Source organism: Salvelinus sp. IW2-2015, linkage group LG31 (assembly GCF_002910315.2).
Source record: "Salvelinus sp. IW2-2015 linkage group LG31, ASM291031v2, whole genome shotgun sequence".
Taxonomy (NCBI): domain Eukaryota; kingdom Metazoa; phylum Chordata; class Actinopteri; order Salmoniformes; family Salmonidae; genus Salvelinus; species Salvelinus sp. IW2-2015.
The window spans coordinates 26,240,818-26,257,172 of NC_036870.1; the positions used below are offsets into that span (position 1 = coordinate 26,240,818).

General features: G+C 41.6%; 1 protein-coding gene across 1 annotated transcript in view; it reads left to right on the forward strand.

Annotated features, from left to right (window-relative positions):
* The first annotated feature begins 466 nt into the window (after positions 1-466).
* Positions 467-16,355, forward strand: part of calcr (calcitonin receptor) — a 109,717-nt gene continuing 93,828 nt past the window's right edge. The window contains 1 exon segment of the mRNA XM_070436263.1: positions 467-964. The gene's annotated coding sequence lies outside the window, so the exon portion shown is untranslated.

The following is a 16,355-nucleotide window of genomic DNA, read 5'->3' on the forward strand; positions in this document are numbered from 1 at the left end:
CTCCAACGTCGTTTTAGATTGTCTGGGCCTGGCTCCCTAGTGGGTGGGCTTGGCTCCAAAGTGGGTGGGTCTATGCCCTCCCACTCCCACCCATGGCTGCACCCCTGCCCAGTCATGTGAAATCCATACATTAGGGCCTAATTCRTTTATTTCAATTGACTGATTTCCTCATATGAACTGTAACTCAATAAAATCGTTGAAATTGTTGCATGTTGCGTTTATATTTTTCTTCAGTATAGAATAAAAATATGAATAATTAGTTCAACATTTTCTCAACGAATCAATAGCCAATAAAAAAAAATTATATGATAGCCTATCAGATCTACTGAGGAGGAAGATGATAACAACAGCAATAATCAACCGGTGGGAATCTTTATTTCCATTGGGTTACACGTTTATTACCTGGATTGTCCTTTTCAAGACTCCATCACTCGTTCCCAGATCAGAGCGCCAGTCAGAAGAAAGAGCACACTGAGATGCTCGCACCTCGCCATGCAGTGTGTTTAACAGAGTGCTGAAACCTACCGGGCAGTGACAATCCTAGGAGAAGCTCCGCCACATGCACCGTCTGCGAAACGGGAAGCGGCAGTTAGATGCACTTGGAATACCGGTTGGTGAACTGTCACAGAGTTAACGGCCACAGACGAGGCATTATCACCGCGAAAGCGTTAACCACGCGCCAGTCATAAAACGTAGCCTTCATGACTGCAATTCATTAAACTATGGCAATTGTCGCACTTGATTGATTTTATTATTATTATTATTATTATATCGAGTGGACAATTCTTCTCCGTTTGAAAAAATATTGTAAATTGACATTTCGTTAAATAGGATCACGGACGATGGAAGACAGTTTCAGAAGAAGCTTTTCGTCTACATAGGCTGCAACATCGGGCTCTTCTGAAATACTTCACTATTGRACCCCGATTACTGAATTTCAATCTTTCAACCCAACTTTACCAAGGTAATAGCTTTCAATTATCTTATTGTATTTATTTAATCACTTTTGGATTCGTATTCTTATTTGTCTGTCAGTATCTCTCACTCCAGTAATAAAATAACATAGCCTGCTAAACAAGAGTTATTGATGATAGTTCAATTTTGCAATTTTTACATAAATAAATTGCGCCCTTCTTTTCAGTTGCGCAGCTTGTGCTGAGCGGATGGCAGTGACCCATCATCAACTCTGTGTATAATGCTGGGTGATATTTGGCAAGAATAAGATCATGGGAATAAAATATGTTATAAACACCAAAGAAACACAATGGGAAATATTTGATGATTTAGCCGTGACTATAAACGGGCATAGTGTAAGTGTATTTCGGGAATCATATAGTCAATGGATGGTATATTTGCTTGACCATATCAAACAACCGGTCTCACACAATTTAACATGGTTTATATGGCTGTGGCATGATTTATTTAATATAAAAAATAAAACAAAACAAATAAAATGCTGTGTAATGTAAAATGTATCAAGTTTTAAAATGTGTCATACCTTAAAAACCCATCCCTGCCAAATAGACTAATGCTGTTGACACATATTCTGGATTTTTCTTTTGAGCATGATATGCTGATGTAAGACATTTTCTCAAAGCTTATGTACAAAACATTGCTTAGCCTACAATTTCCCCTTTCCATACTGTATAGCCACTTTCCCTCTCAGTGGTTTGGGCAGATTTAAAGTTGAATCAGTTCTGTGTCCTAGCAATGCCATTTAGAGGAGCACAATATTTTACAAGACAATTCCAAAGTAGCCAGTTGAGCATTAATATTATTAATGTGCCTAAAGCAGCACCCCTTTTCCCTCATGAAGAGTGTGTGAATGAGGTGTGGTGATTGTGTCTGGGGAGACAGTGGCTGTTATCAACTTCTCACAGACAGAATGCTGGACCAAAAGTCAAGCATACTGGATTACCAAGCTCTTGTATAAATCAGTGTGTGGTATAGCCTTAATAATACCACAGTGTGTCCACTCAGACGATTTGATAGGCGACGACTTGATATGGACTTCTCATAACGAGACTAAATCTAGTGATAACTGCCATGACAGAGCCTTAAACCGTTCTTCTTATACATCAAATCTATACTTACAGAGAATCAGTAAGGCTACAAGCCAAATGGCACCCTATTCCCTACATACCGCACTACTTTGACCGCGCCAGGCACAGAAAGTACCCAGGTGGCTAGTGTGGCTATATCTGGATGGGATGCCTCGTTGAATAGATGAGTTCTGTTAATGTAATCATGTTTAAGGAAATGTATTACCCTCTGTCTGTCTGTCTGTCTGTCTGTCTGTCTGTCTGTCTGTCTGTCTGTCTGTCTGTCTGTCTGTCTGTCTGTCTGTCTGGTCATCTTTCTTGTCTTCTGTCTGTTCTTGTCTGTCTGTCCTGTCTGTCTGTCTGTCTGTCTGTGTCTGTCTGTCTGTCTGTCTGTCTGTCTGTCTGTCTGTCTGTCTGTCTTGTCTGTCTGTCTGTCTGTCTGTCTGTCTGTCTGTGTCTGTCTGTCTGTCTGTTCTGTGTCTGTCTGTTCTGTCTGGTCTGTCTCGTCTGTCTCTGTCTGTCTGTCTCGTCTGTCTGTCTGTCTGGCTGTCTGTCTGTCTGTCTCTGTCTGTCTGGTCTGTCTGTCTGTCTGTCTGTCTGTCTGTCTGTCCTGTCTGTCTGTCCTGTCTGTCTGTCTGTCTGTCTGTCTGTCTGCTGCTGTCTGTCTGTCTGTCTTGTCTGTCTGTCTGCGTCTGTCTGTCTGTCTGTCTGTCTGTGTCTGTCTCTGTCTGTCTGTCTGTCTGTCTGTCTGTCTGTCTGTCTGTCTGTCTGTCTTTCTGTCTGTCTGCTGTCTGTCTGTCTGTCTGTCTGTCTGTCTGTCCTGTCTGTCTGTCTGTCTGTCTGTCTGTCTTGTCTGTCTGTCTGTCTGTCTGTCTGTTTCTGTCTGTCTGTCTGTCTGTCTGTCTGTCGTCTGTCTGTCTGTCTGTCTGTCTGTCTGTCTGTCTGTCTGTCTGTCTGTCTGTCTGTCTGTCTGTCTGTCTGTCTGTCTGTCTGTCTGTCTGTCTGTCTCGTCGTCTGTCTGTCTGTCTGTCTGTCGTGTCTGTCTGTCTGTCTGCTGTCTGTCTGTCTGTCTGTCTGTCTGTCTGTCTGTCTGTCGTCTGTCTGTCGTCTGTCTGTCTGTCTGTCTGTCTGTCTGTCTGTCTGTCTCTGTCTGTCCTGTCTGTCTCTGTCTCGTCTGTCTGTCTGTCTTGTCTGTCTGTTCGTCTGGTCTGTCTGTCTGTCTGTCTGTCTGTCTGTCTGTCTGGTCTGTCTGTCTGTCTGTCTGTCTGTCTGTCTGTCTGTCTGTCTGTCTGTCTGTCTGTCTGTCTGTCGTCTGTCTGTCTGTCTTCTGTCTGTCTGTCTGTCTGTCTGTGTCTTGTCTGTCTGTCTGTCTGTCTGTCTGTCTGTCTGTCTGTCTGTCTGTCTGTCTGTCTGTCTGTCTGTCTTGTCTGTCTGTCTGTCTGTCTGTCTGTCTGCTGTCTGTAGTCTGTCGACCGGTATTGATTTGAACGGGTGAGGGGCTGTAAAAGCAATGTACACAGATATGAAGGGACACGAGGACAGACAGACACACACACACATACACACGAACACACTGGCCTATTGGAGTTGCATATGTCTGGTTGCTCTTTCTATCTGTGAGATTGGGGAGCAATACATCAGCTGGTGGATCAGTGATGAGTGGAGAGGCAGATTGCCCGACTGATGTGGACAGCAGAGAGAAGAGAGTCTGGAGAGCAAGGAGGGAGATACAATTCAAATTAAAGTTAAACCTTGCTGCTGTCATGTCCCTGGGATGTGCCCTGGGAAAATGCCACACACACACGCGCACGTGCACACACACACACACACACACACACACACACCACACACACACAACACACAACACACCACACAACGCACACGCCCACGCACAGCACCACGCGCTACGCGCACGCACGCACACACACACACTATCCCCCCGCAGCCATTTCCATTCTTCCATATTGTTTTTTGAATCCCAAACTGTAGCTTTAAATGAAATGTGATTGAAATGTGTTAGTTGTTGTGTGGACATTTTGTCCTTGCGCCTTTGTGTACTGTAGATTTTGTGTAAGACATGCTTTCGTGCAACTTCATCTTGAAGTGGTTTTCTAAAATATGTCTTTATCTTTTATCGACAGTAAAACATTTTACTGCGGGCTATGTCAAGACATTATCCAGCCAGAATGACGTGTTGAGTTTTCTTCCATTATAAAATACACAGTAGTGCATGAAGCTAGTGTGAGAGAATACAGCTCCCTTTTGGATACTTGCTCACACTGATGTGTGGATGCAGCTGCTCCCACAAACAATGAAGTCCCCATAACATAGTAATGAAATGTATAGACAGCGGGGGACCCTGAAGCATGCTTGGAGGACAACGCATAGAGCTAACGATGGTAGGATGTGAATATTACATTACAAGTATAATTGTTGCAATATGTGTGCTGTCAGTTTGAAATTAGTGCATATCACTCATGTTCTTGAAGCAACATGATCAGCTGTCTTCGAACTACCGAAGACATTTTTAAGCTGCTGGAACACAAAGAGGAGCTGTTCTCTCTGAATCTATTTTGATAGTGTTCGGTGGTGTGCCAGTTCTCCCCACTCTAAGCTGTTATTAACCATTTCCAGTGATTGAGCCCTGCTGTGTCTACCTAACGTTCAGTCCTATATACTACACTCCGGGATGAACTTTCCCTTAGGTATGGCCCTAGGATCAGCTTCCCCTCCCTCATTCCTAAAAAAATGCTAAACTGACCGAAGATCAGTATCCCCCTGCTCTCCTATACTACACTGTCTACCTATACTATACTGAACACCCGTCTGCATCAGTAGGTGGAGCTGATGTATAGTTGTGTGAGAGTGCTTCGATCACACTTGATCCTATGCAGAGCGTATGAGAGTAGATATATAGGAGAGTAGAGATTTAGGAGATTAGAGATATAGGAGATTAGAGATATAGGCTGATTCTATTTTATTTAGATTTTTTTTTAATTTCACCTTTATTTAACCAGGTAGGCCAGTTGAGAACAAGTTCTCATTTACAACTGCAACCTGGCCAAGATAAAGCAAAGCATTGCGACAAAAACAACAACACAGAGTTACACATAAACAAACGTACAATCAATAACACAATCAATAACAAAAATAGAAAAATCTATGTACAGTGTGTGCAAATGTAGAAAAGTAGAGAGGTAGGCAATAAATAGGCCATAGAGGCRAAATATTTACAATTTAGCATTAATACTGGAGTGATAGATGTGTAGATGATGATGTGCAAGTAGAGATATTGGGGTGCAAAAGAGCAAGAGGGTAAGTAATAATATGGGGATGAGGTAGTTGGGTGTGCTATTTACAGATTGGCTGTGTACAGGTACAGTGAGCTGCTCTGGCAGCTGATGCTTAAAGTTAGAGAGGGAGATATAAGACTCCAGCTTCAGTGATTTTTGCAATTCGTTCCAGTCAATAGCAGCAGAGAACTGGAAGGAAAGGCGGTGTAGAGATATAGGCTGATTCTATTATGAGTGTAGAGATAATAGGCAGATTCTATTATGAGAGTAGGATAGAGGCTCTGATTCTATTATGAGTGTAGAATATATAGGTGATTCTATTATGACAGTAGAGATATAGGCTGATTCTATTATGAGAGTAAATATATAGGCTGATTCTATTAAAGAGTAAATATATAGGCTGATTCTATTATGAGAGTAGAGATATAGGAGATTAAGAATATAGGCTGACTATTATGAGAGTAGCGATATAGGCTGATTCTATTATGAGAGTAGAGATATAGGCTATAATAGGCAGACTATTATGAGAGTAGAGATATAGGCTCTGATTCTATTATGAGTGTAGATATATAGGCTGATTCTATTATGACAATAGAGATATAGGCTGATTCTATTATGAGAGTAAATATAATAGGCTGATTCTATTATGAGAGTAAATATATAGGCTGATTCTATTATGAGAGTAGAGATATAGGAGATTAGAGATATAGGCTGATTCTATTATGAGAGTAGCGATATAGGCTAATTATATTATGAGAGTAGAGATATAGGCTCTGATTCTATTATGAGAGTAGAGATATAGGCTGATTCTATTATGAGAGTAGCTATGTAGGCTCTGATTCTATTATGAGAGTAGAGATATAGGAGAGTAGAGATAAGGCTGATTCTATTATGAGTGTAGAGATATAGGTTGATTCTATTATGAGAGTAGATATACAGTGGGGAGAACAAGTATTTGATACACTGCCGATTTTGCAGGTTTTCCTACTTACAAAGCATGTAGAGGTCTGTCATTTTTATCATAGGTACACTTCAACTGTGAGAGACGGAATCTAAAACAAAAATCCAGAAAATCACATTGTATGATTTTTAAGTAATTAATTTGCATTTTATTGCATGACATAAGTATTTGATCACCTACCAACCAGTAAGAAATCCGGCTCTCACAGACCTGTTAGTTTTTCTTTAAGAAGCCCTCCTGTTCCCACTCATTACCTGTATTAACTGCACCTGTTTGAACTCGTTACCTGTATAAAAGACACCTGTCCACACACTCAATCAAACAGACTCCAACCTCTCCACAATGGCCAAGACCAGAGAGCTGTGTAAGGACATCAGGGATAAATTGTAGACCTGTACAAGGCTGGGATGGGCTACAGGACAATAGCCAAGCAGCTTGGTGAGAAGGCAACAACTGTTGGCACAATTATTAGAAAATGGAAGAAGTTCAAGATGACGGTCAATCACCCTCGGTCTGGGGCTCCATGCAAGATCTCACCTCGTGGGGCATCAATGATCATGAGGAATGTGAGGGATCAGCCCAGAACTACACGGCAGGACCTGGTCAATGACCTGAAGAGAGCTGGACCACAGTCTCAAAGAAAACCATTAGTAACACACTACGCCGTCATGGATTAAAATCCTGCAGCGCACGCAAGGTCCCCCGCTCAAGCCAGCGCATGTCCAGGCCCGTCTGAAGTTTGCCAATGACCATCTGGATGATCCAGAGGAGGAATGGGAGAAGGTCATGTGGTCTGATGAGACAAAAATAGAGCTTTTTGCTCTAAACTCCACTCGCCGTGTTTGGAGGAATAGAAGGATGAGTACAACCCCAAGAACACCATCCCAACCGTGAAGCATGGAGGTGGAAACATCATTCTTTGGGGATGCTTTTCTGCAAAGGGACAGGACGACTGCACCGTATTGAAGGGAGGATGGATGGGGCCATGTATCGCGAGATCTTGACCAACAACCTCCTTCCCTCAGTAAGAGCATTGAAGATGGGTCGGGGCTGGGTCTTCCAGCATGACAACGACCGAACACACAGCCAGGGCAACTAAGGAGTGGCTCCGTAAGAAGCATCTCAAGGTCCTGGAGTGGCCTAGCCAGTCTCCAGACCTGAACCCAATAGAAAATCTTTGGAGGGAGCCGAAAGTCCGTATTGCCCAGCGACAGCCCCGAAACCTGAAGGATCTGGAGAAGGTCTGTATGGAGGAGTGGGCCAAAATCCCTGCTGCAGTGTGTGCAAACCTGGTCAAGAACTACAGGAAACGTATGATCTCTGTAATTGCAAACTAAGGTTTCTGTACCAAATATTCAGTTCTGCTTTTCTGATGTATCAAATACTTATGTCATGCAATAAAATGCAAATTAATTAATTAAAAATCATACAATGTGATTTTCTGGATTTGTTTTAGATTCCTTCTCTCACAGTTGAAGTGTACCTATGATAAAAATTACAGACCTCTACATGCTTTGTAAGTAGGAAAACCTGCAAAATTGTCAGTGTATCAAATACTTGTTCTCCCCACTGTATAGGCTGATTCTATATGAGAGTAGATATATGCTGATTATATTATGATGTTAGAGATATAGGCTGATTCTATTATGAGAGTAGAGATATAGGCTCTGATTCTATTACGAGAGTAGAGATATAGGCTGATTCTATTACGAGAGTAGAGATATAGGCTGATTCTATTATGAGAGTAGAGATATAGGCTCTGATTCTATTACGAGAGTAGAGATATAGGCTGATTCTATTACGAGAGTAGAGATATAGGCTGATTCTATTACGAGAGTAGAGATATAGGCTCTGATTCTATTATGAGAGTAGAGATATTGGCTCTGATTCAGATGTAATGTAGTCCAATGAGGGAGTGGCATCTGTTTTTGGAAAGATTTTTATGCATTATTGTATTTTACTTTGTGGCATTTGCTATTTGTTTAAGGTGTACAATTAATTAAAATATACATGTCAGTAAGGAGTTTGTTTTCATCATGAAAAGACCATGGACAACCTCAGAAACCAGCCAAGCCATTTTTCTCAAAATGCCATTTCTCCCAACACTCCTACATGAGGCAATTTGCTTTTACAGCTTTTTTCCTACTGTCGTTTCATTATTGATACAATGCACCCTAACGTATCTGTCATGTCTACTCCTGCTTCCCCACTCTGGTGCTTGACGTTGCTGGTTTACTAACCACCGGTCCTAGCACCACATCACTACGCACACCTGGCAACCCTCATTACGCTCACCTGGCAACCCTCATTACGCTCACCTGGCACCTTGGCAACCCTCATACGCATAACCACCTGGCAACACCTCAGTACAACCTGGCCAACACCTTTCAATTTGTTGGCCAATAACAACCGGTCAACCTCAATTACGCACACCTGGCAACCCTCATTACGCACACCTGGCAACCCTCATTACGCACACCTGCGCCGCATCATGAGGCACACCTGGACTTCATCATTACCCTGATTACTCACCCTTTATCTACCACTCCCTAGCATCACTCTTCAGGCAGTATTGGTTCTGTGTTCATGTCCAGACGCGTGCTTGTTTTGTATCGCTCTACGTTTGTTATTATTAAACGCGTCACATGCACCTGCTTCCTGACTCTCAGCATCATCGTTACAGTATCCAATCTAAAATGGTTAGGATCAGTGAGCAGAAGACGTGTAGAGCGGAGATTACTCCTTCATATAAATTAACTAAGCCATACATATGCTTGTGGTAAAGGTTATTTTTTATTTTTGAGTATATGTTAATTTGGGCCTTTGTGGAAATCTTTCTCTCTCATTCATTAGGGATCGCCTCCCCTGCCCTTTCCAGACTATTACTTCCTCTCTGTGTCAATGTCATGTCTCCCTTGATAGCTTTCTCCTTCTCTCCTGAGTGAAGGGGTCATACTCTGACCATATTTAATTGACATGGATTGTGGATAGAGAGAAGGAAGAGGAGAGGGTTTCTGTTAATGGAACTGTTCATCTGGAGAGAGCAGAGGGGATATTTAATGGCAGTGGTTCTCCCAACAACATTGGTTTTACTTTTGGTTTTGAGTTAGTTAATGCATCATACTATTGGTGTGTAGATTTCACTTAGAAATGTGAGGATTCAGTTCAGCAAAGTAGGAGACAGCTGGAATACTGTTGAACCATGCATTGTTTCTCAGCCAGCCGTGTTGTTACTCCTATGGCTATCTGAAATTTGAGCCAGATTATAGCTTCAGATATGATCACTCTCTGATGATCACTGACATTCAGTAGCATTTGGTATTTTTTGTATTTTATTAGGATCCCCATTTATTTGTATTTTTTTATTTAACCTTTACTTAACTAGACAAGTCAGTTACGAACAATTATTTTTTACAATGATGGCCTACTCCGTTCAAACCCCGACGACGCTGGGCCAATTGTGCGCCGGCCTATGGGACTCCCAATCACGGCCAGATGTGATACAGCCCATTAGCTGTTGCATAAGCAGAGTCTAAACTTCCTGGGGTCCACATGAAACATGACATAATACAGAACATTAATAGACAAGAACAGCTCAAGGACAGAACTAMAATTTTTTTTTTTTAAAGGCACATGTAGCCTACATATCAATACATACACACAAACTATCTGGGTCAAATAGGGGAGAGGCGTTGTGCCGTGAGGTGTTGCTTTCTGTTTTTTAAAACCGGGTTTCTGTTTTTTTGAGCAATATGAGATGGAACAGAGTTCCATGCAATAACGGCTCTATATAATACTGTAGTCTTTATTGATTTTGTTCTAGATTTGGGGACTATGAAAATACCCCTGGTGGCATGTCTGGTTGGGTAAGTGTGTGTGTCAGAGCTGTGTGTAAGTTGACAATGCAAACAATTTGGGATTTTCAAAACATTTATGTTTCTTATTAAAAGAAGTGATGCACTCAGTCTCTCCTCAACTGTTAGCCAAGAGAGACTGGCATGCATAGGATTTAAATCAGCCCTCTGATTACAATGAGGAGCAAGACGTGAGGCCTGACTGGTGCAGATGTTTCACACAGGGTAGAAGTCTGTCTGCAGATTGTTTGAGATCGTGGTCATGGAGATTTAAACCGTAGATACAATCTTGATTAATGAGCAGACGCTCTATGCGTCATACATCTACACATCATAAGGATTGGATGAAAAGGGCACAACGGATCAGCTTCTGCTAAAAACGGAGGAAAACACTGACAGCATTAAATACTTAGTTCTCATTCCAGCCGGAAGAACCACAGACTTTGCCTAGCTAGCAAAAAGGCTTCACCACTGTTTTACAATCAAAATATCACACAAGCCTCTATCAGAGAGACTGGAATAACTGTCTGGTTGAACATTATCATTCATACAGCTGTAATTTTCTAACGGACATTCCTTAACCGTTGTGAGACATTTATCATTTTGACTGATTATGCTTCCCCTTCCCAAGTCTCTCGGTCAAGACAGTCTCTCAATGGGAATTAATTGATCTACTCCTGATTGATTGTGTTTGGCCTGGCGACCTATATTTAACTGTAACTTTGGTACAAGCAGCCTATAATGCTTAATTGTCATAAGGTACGCCAGGAACAATCAACCCCACATTGGTTTGTTTTTCTTCTATTGATTATGAACCCGGGGGCCTGTCTTGGTGACTTCAAAGGAAGTATGCATCCCAAAATGGCAATGACAAAGACCGATTGGGCTCTGGTCAAAAGTAGTGCACTATATAGGGAATAGGCTGCCATTTGGGAAGCAGAAGAAAAGGGTTGATGTTCTCCTCTGTTTAACCTTCTCAATCTCCTGAGAAGGTTACAAAACAAAAGTGGATACAGGAGACGAGTACGGAATTTTTGAGAAATGTTGTCAAATTTACCAAAATATAATTAAAACATTAAATATACTTGCACAATTGTATTCTTATCCAGGCTACTGTTATGTGAACACTGTTTACACAGTGTAACTGTCTCCACACATTTTTTTTTATAATACCAATTTCCCCTTCTGAGGGGGGCTTGGGGTTATACTCTATACTTGATACATGTATTGGTTTTAAATTGGTTAAAAACAATTGATTACATAATGCTATTGATTTCTACATTGCTGCACTAACATGCATCAACTCAGCCTTAGATAACAATCTGTTGAGAGCTACTAACCACGGTCAGTGGCGAACAGGCCCCCGGCTACCGTTAAACAAGCTTGTCAGAGCAATATAACGGCTTGGCTTGAGTTCTCCGTCCCTGAACCAGAGCATGCTCCTCAGTGAACTATTTAACTAGAGACCGAGGGCTCATGATGAAATAACTAGTGTCCTGTAGCCCATTGGCCATGTCTGAAATCTGTCTTGCCTATTACTTACTAAAACTACGTACTGTGTACTAATCAACTACATACTATTTAGAACGTACTGTTTTGTACAAATGTATGCAGTAAGCAACAAATATCAACATACTACTCCTCCACACTGAGAATGTGTCATCTGATGCACAATTGTGTTTATTCCCACCATTCGTTCATTTCAGTACAGCGTGTCACCTCATGCGATTATCAGCTATTGTCAAATACAAGTGGGTCTCGAAAGACAATTATTTTCTTCAATAGTGTGCAGCAGATTCTACTAGATGAAAAGGCAAGTTAGTATGACATCCAGGCATTTAAAGCATACTCAGTTTTCAAAATTTCACATACTATAAAACGTTATATTTTCCGCATACCCTAAATGCCTACTCTTTAGAACGCAAGTAAGGTTATTGCGGACATGGCTACTCCCCTTTCTGAACCTAGCCCTGTACACTCTCTTCCTTTCTTTATATCTCACCTACACTGCATCTCAGCAAGTTGTTTTGTTATTTTGATAAATATATATATATATTTTTTTTTATTCAGCGTTTGACAAAATGTTGGTGTGTTTGGTTCACATCACACATTTTTATATTTAAAACTCCAGTAATGCTATCTCATTAGCTACCAAAACTGTATCATTTAAGTTCTGCTGAAACTTTGAAAACTCTTTCAAAACGTCTACCATGTCAGATAGATAGAACTGTTGATTAAAATGAACTAGTTTACTCATGATGTTGATAGATAATGATACATCGGCTGCCTCTGCCTGTCTTTGCCTTTCACTGCCAGGTTGCGATGAKGAGTGAGAGGAGAAAACCTTAGAAAAGCACATCACTCTGTCTTCGAGATGGAAAGGGAGGAAGGGAAAGAAGGGATTCTTGGGAAAGGTATTTTCTTCTGGTGATAACTGAAAGCACACACTAAAAAGAATGTGAGCAAGCTTTTCTGGACTTAAATAAGGAGTTTATCAAGACTCATGAGTTATGAACCACAGATGGATTACCATATATAGAAAGGCTTATTCTGAGCCACCTACGTGTCAACATACAGGGTTCTGGGTTCTACTCGCTTCTTTTCTTCTATCAGTTATTTTAAAGATCTTGACATGTTTTCATTTACTTGGATCTGTTGTACTACACAGTACTTYTGAAAGGTTTTGGAATCTGTGTGGGTAGCTGGACAGGTATGACTGACAATAGTGAAGGTGAACGGGTGGTCACGGGTCAGGTGACTGATAGAAATGGAGGAGACTGTGGCAGGAATTCCTTTAACCACGAAGTGGTCTATATACTGGGTAGTTTGTCTGTGCTGCATAACAAAGGAAACAGAATATCATGTATTCAATCAAATTGGGATAAGTCAGACCGCAGAGTGAAGGAAAAGCAGCCAACAAGTGCTCAGCATATGTGGGAACTCCTTTAAGACTGTTGGAAAAGCATTCCAGGTGAAGCTGGTTGAGAGAATGCCAAGAGTGTGCAAAGATGTCATCAAGGCAAAGGGTGGCTATTTGAAGAATCTCAAATATAATATATTTTGATTTGTTGAAACATTTTTTGGTTACTACATGATTCCGTATGTGTTATTTCATAGGTTGATGTCTTCACTATTATTMTAYAATGTAGAAAATAGTAAAAATAAAGAAAAACCCTTGAAAGAGTGGGTGTTCTAAAACTTTTGACTGGTAGTGTATGTACATGTAATTTCGCTACATTTTAACCATATATGAATGGCATAATTGGCCTGTGATGATTTGTAGGGCCGTGATCATTGTCCATTGACATAACACAGTAGTTTTGAAGCATGCCCTCCAAGGCGCGCTTCGCGGTAATAATTTATGGCCTGCTCTCCCGATCGCAACACATGGTTCAGATGATTCAGTGGATTTACGTTGATTCGTGGACGCACAGAATGTCTGGATTAGACGGAGTTGGGGAAGAGAATTTAACGAGGTCGGGCGCTGGCGATTTCCTCCTTTTAATGAGTTGAGATCTGTCGGACATTTCCACCTGACCTAAGTAAAGCGTTCTGGCCCAGCTGCGCAAGTGGTCATGAATTAAACCGCGATTCCACCAACTACATGTGCCTTTTCTACAACTTTATCACAGGCAGTGAAATAACTTAAAATAATTGGGAGTACGCTGTTTGCCATAATAGATGGAATGGCCATAGTCCACTTTTTTTCATTAATCAGTTGTAATATGCTGTACTTTATATCAAAGTCAGTAAAATCATTTGAAAGAATTGGCATTACACTGTTTTTGATTTGCCATGGATTTTTTAAACAAATAGTTTTTATAAATCACAAAAACTAATTCTAAAGTAATAGATTGCACATTCCCTCAGAACTCCAGGCAGAAACTCTAGAGCAGTTTATTAAATATTATTGTCAGCATATAAATCTTATAAATCAAATGTGAGGACCGGCCTCAACGTGTCTGTGATCTATAAAGAGTACAAAACTCGGGTCAAGTCTAGATTTACATTTTTCACTTGTGGCATGCTCACCCCAGATGCCAAGGTACAGACTCAGGAACAGGGAAGTGTTTTCATGTGGTTATCAACATTTTCCTGGACCATCCGTCGAACAGTATATTTTAGTAAATGGAAGAATTAAAGGAGAACGTTTATTTACGATGTCTTAAAACGATAAATGCTATTTTTACCAAGACAGTTGCAGAGTTGCATTATTACGATCTGAAATAAAGAAATACAAATGGGAGAGATAAGAAAAATGCACAGGACTGATTATGAATTCTTAAGAGCTTCTGGCTGAAAAGAACTTATTGCCTTCTTTTCTTATCAATACAACACAACGGATGTCCATTCGTCATCATTAGTTTGTCCACTGAAACTTCCCAACAATGCTAAATAGTCCCAATTTGTTCTCATATACAGTATCATCAGAAACAAAAATGCTTTAAGACTGAATCAAATTAATAGCACCACAAAGGCAAATTCCTAAATGTAATGATTTCACAAACTTAGTTAAATCTGTGCAAAGTATCTCACATTAGACAGACCTGGGAAATTAGCTTACAATATCCACTGCAGATTGCTTTGCTACCCATAAAAAGCATTAGGCCATACCCCATTGTGTGATTAGTATATAGTGGGGTAATTTAGACTTTACTTAGCTGTCCAGACTCTTCCCTTCCTGCTCTCTAAATGGTTGCTATGAGGCCAGTTGTGGTAATGCTATCAGGTGGAGAGAGGGAGAGAGAGAAGGGGGGCAGGAGGGAAGACGAGAGAGGGGCAGAGAGAAGGAGAGAGAGAGGGGGGCAGAGAGAGCAGGAGAGGAGAGAGAGAAGGGGGGCAGAGGGAAGGAGAGAGAGAGGGGCAGAGAGAAGGAGAGAGAAGAGGGGGCAGAGAGAAGGAGAGAGAGAGGGGGGCGAGAGAAGGAGAGAGAGGGGGGGCAGAGGGGGAGAGAGGGGGGGGCATAGAGAGGGAGAGGGAGAGAGAGAAGGGGCAGAGGAAGGAGAGAAGAGAAGGGGCAGAGGGAAGGAGAGAGAGGGGGGCAGAGGGAAGGAGAAGAGAGGGGCAGAGGAAGGAGAGAGAGAGGGGGGGCAGAGAGGGAGAGAGAGAGGGGGCAGAGGGAAGGAGAGAGAAAGAGGGGGCAGAGGGAAGAGAAAGAGGTGGGGCAGAGGGAAGGAGAGAGAGGGGGGCAGAGGGAAGGAGAGAGAAGGGGCAGAGGAAGGAGAAAGAGGTGGGGCAGAGGGAAGGAGAGAGAGGGGGGCAGAGGGAAGGAGAAAGAGGGGGGGCAGAGGGAAGGAGAGAGAGGGGGCAGAGGGAAGGAGAGAGAGGGGGGCAGAGGGAAGGAGAGATAGAGGGGGGGCAGAGAGAGAGAAAGAGACATATATGACATTTGAATGTCTTTATTCTTTTGGAACTTTACTGTTCATTTTTTTTGTTTATTTCACTTTAGTTTATTATCTGTTTCCCATGCCAATAAAGCCCCTTGAATTAATTGAAAGAGAGAGATAGAGAGAGAGAAGGAGAGAGAAACAGAGAGAGCGAAGGAGAGAAACAGAGAGAGCGAGAGAGAGAGAGAGAGAGAGAGAGGAGAGAGAGAGAGAGAGAGAGAGAGAGAGAGAGAGAGAGAGAGAGAGAGAGAGAGAGAGAGAGAGAGAGAGAGAGAGAGAGAGAGAGAGACGAGAGAGAGAGAGAGAGAGAGAGAGAGAGAGAAACAGAGAGAGAGAAGAGAACCAGAGAGAGAGAGAGAGAGAGAGAGAGTGTGTAGTGGACTGGACTGAATGGCTCACTGCACATTTAAAGAAAATACCTAAGCCAGGCATTGATAGGAGAAGAGCTTCTGGTGAGATAAACCTTTGAGCCCACTGACTGTTCACATAGATTAACCAAAACAGAGAATCATAAAAATACATCCCTTTAAAGACCATTAGTGTTTCCTTTTAACACTCGTTTGATAATGAAATAGGTTAAGACGGAATAATGAGAGTAGACAGAAGTTAGGGTGCTTCCAGAAGTTAGGGGGCTTATTTTCTTAATTAGGGCTAGGCATGCAGTATTTCAAGAAAGAGAATTTTAAATGACCGAAGTGATGTTAATTACCTTTCATGTAAAGTCCCAGTGCTCATGGCTTAATTACAATCACATTTAATTATTAAAATACACCGGTATTTAACAATGTCTTGACTTAGCCCATACATTAAAGTTTTTT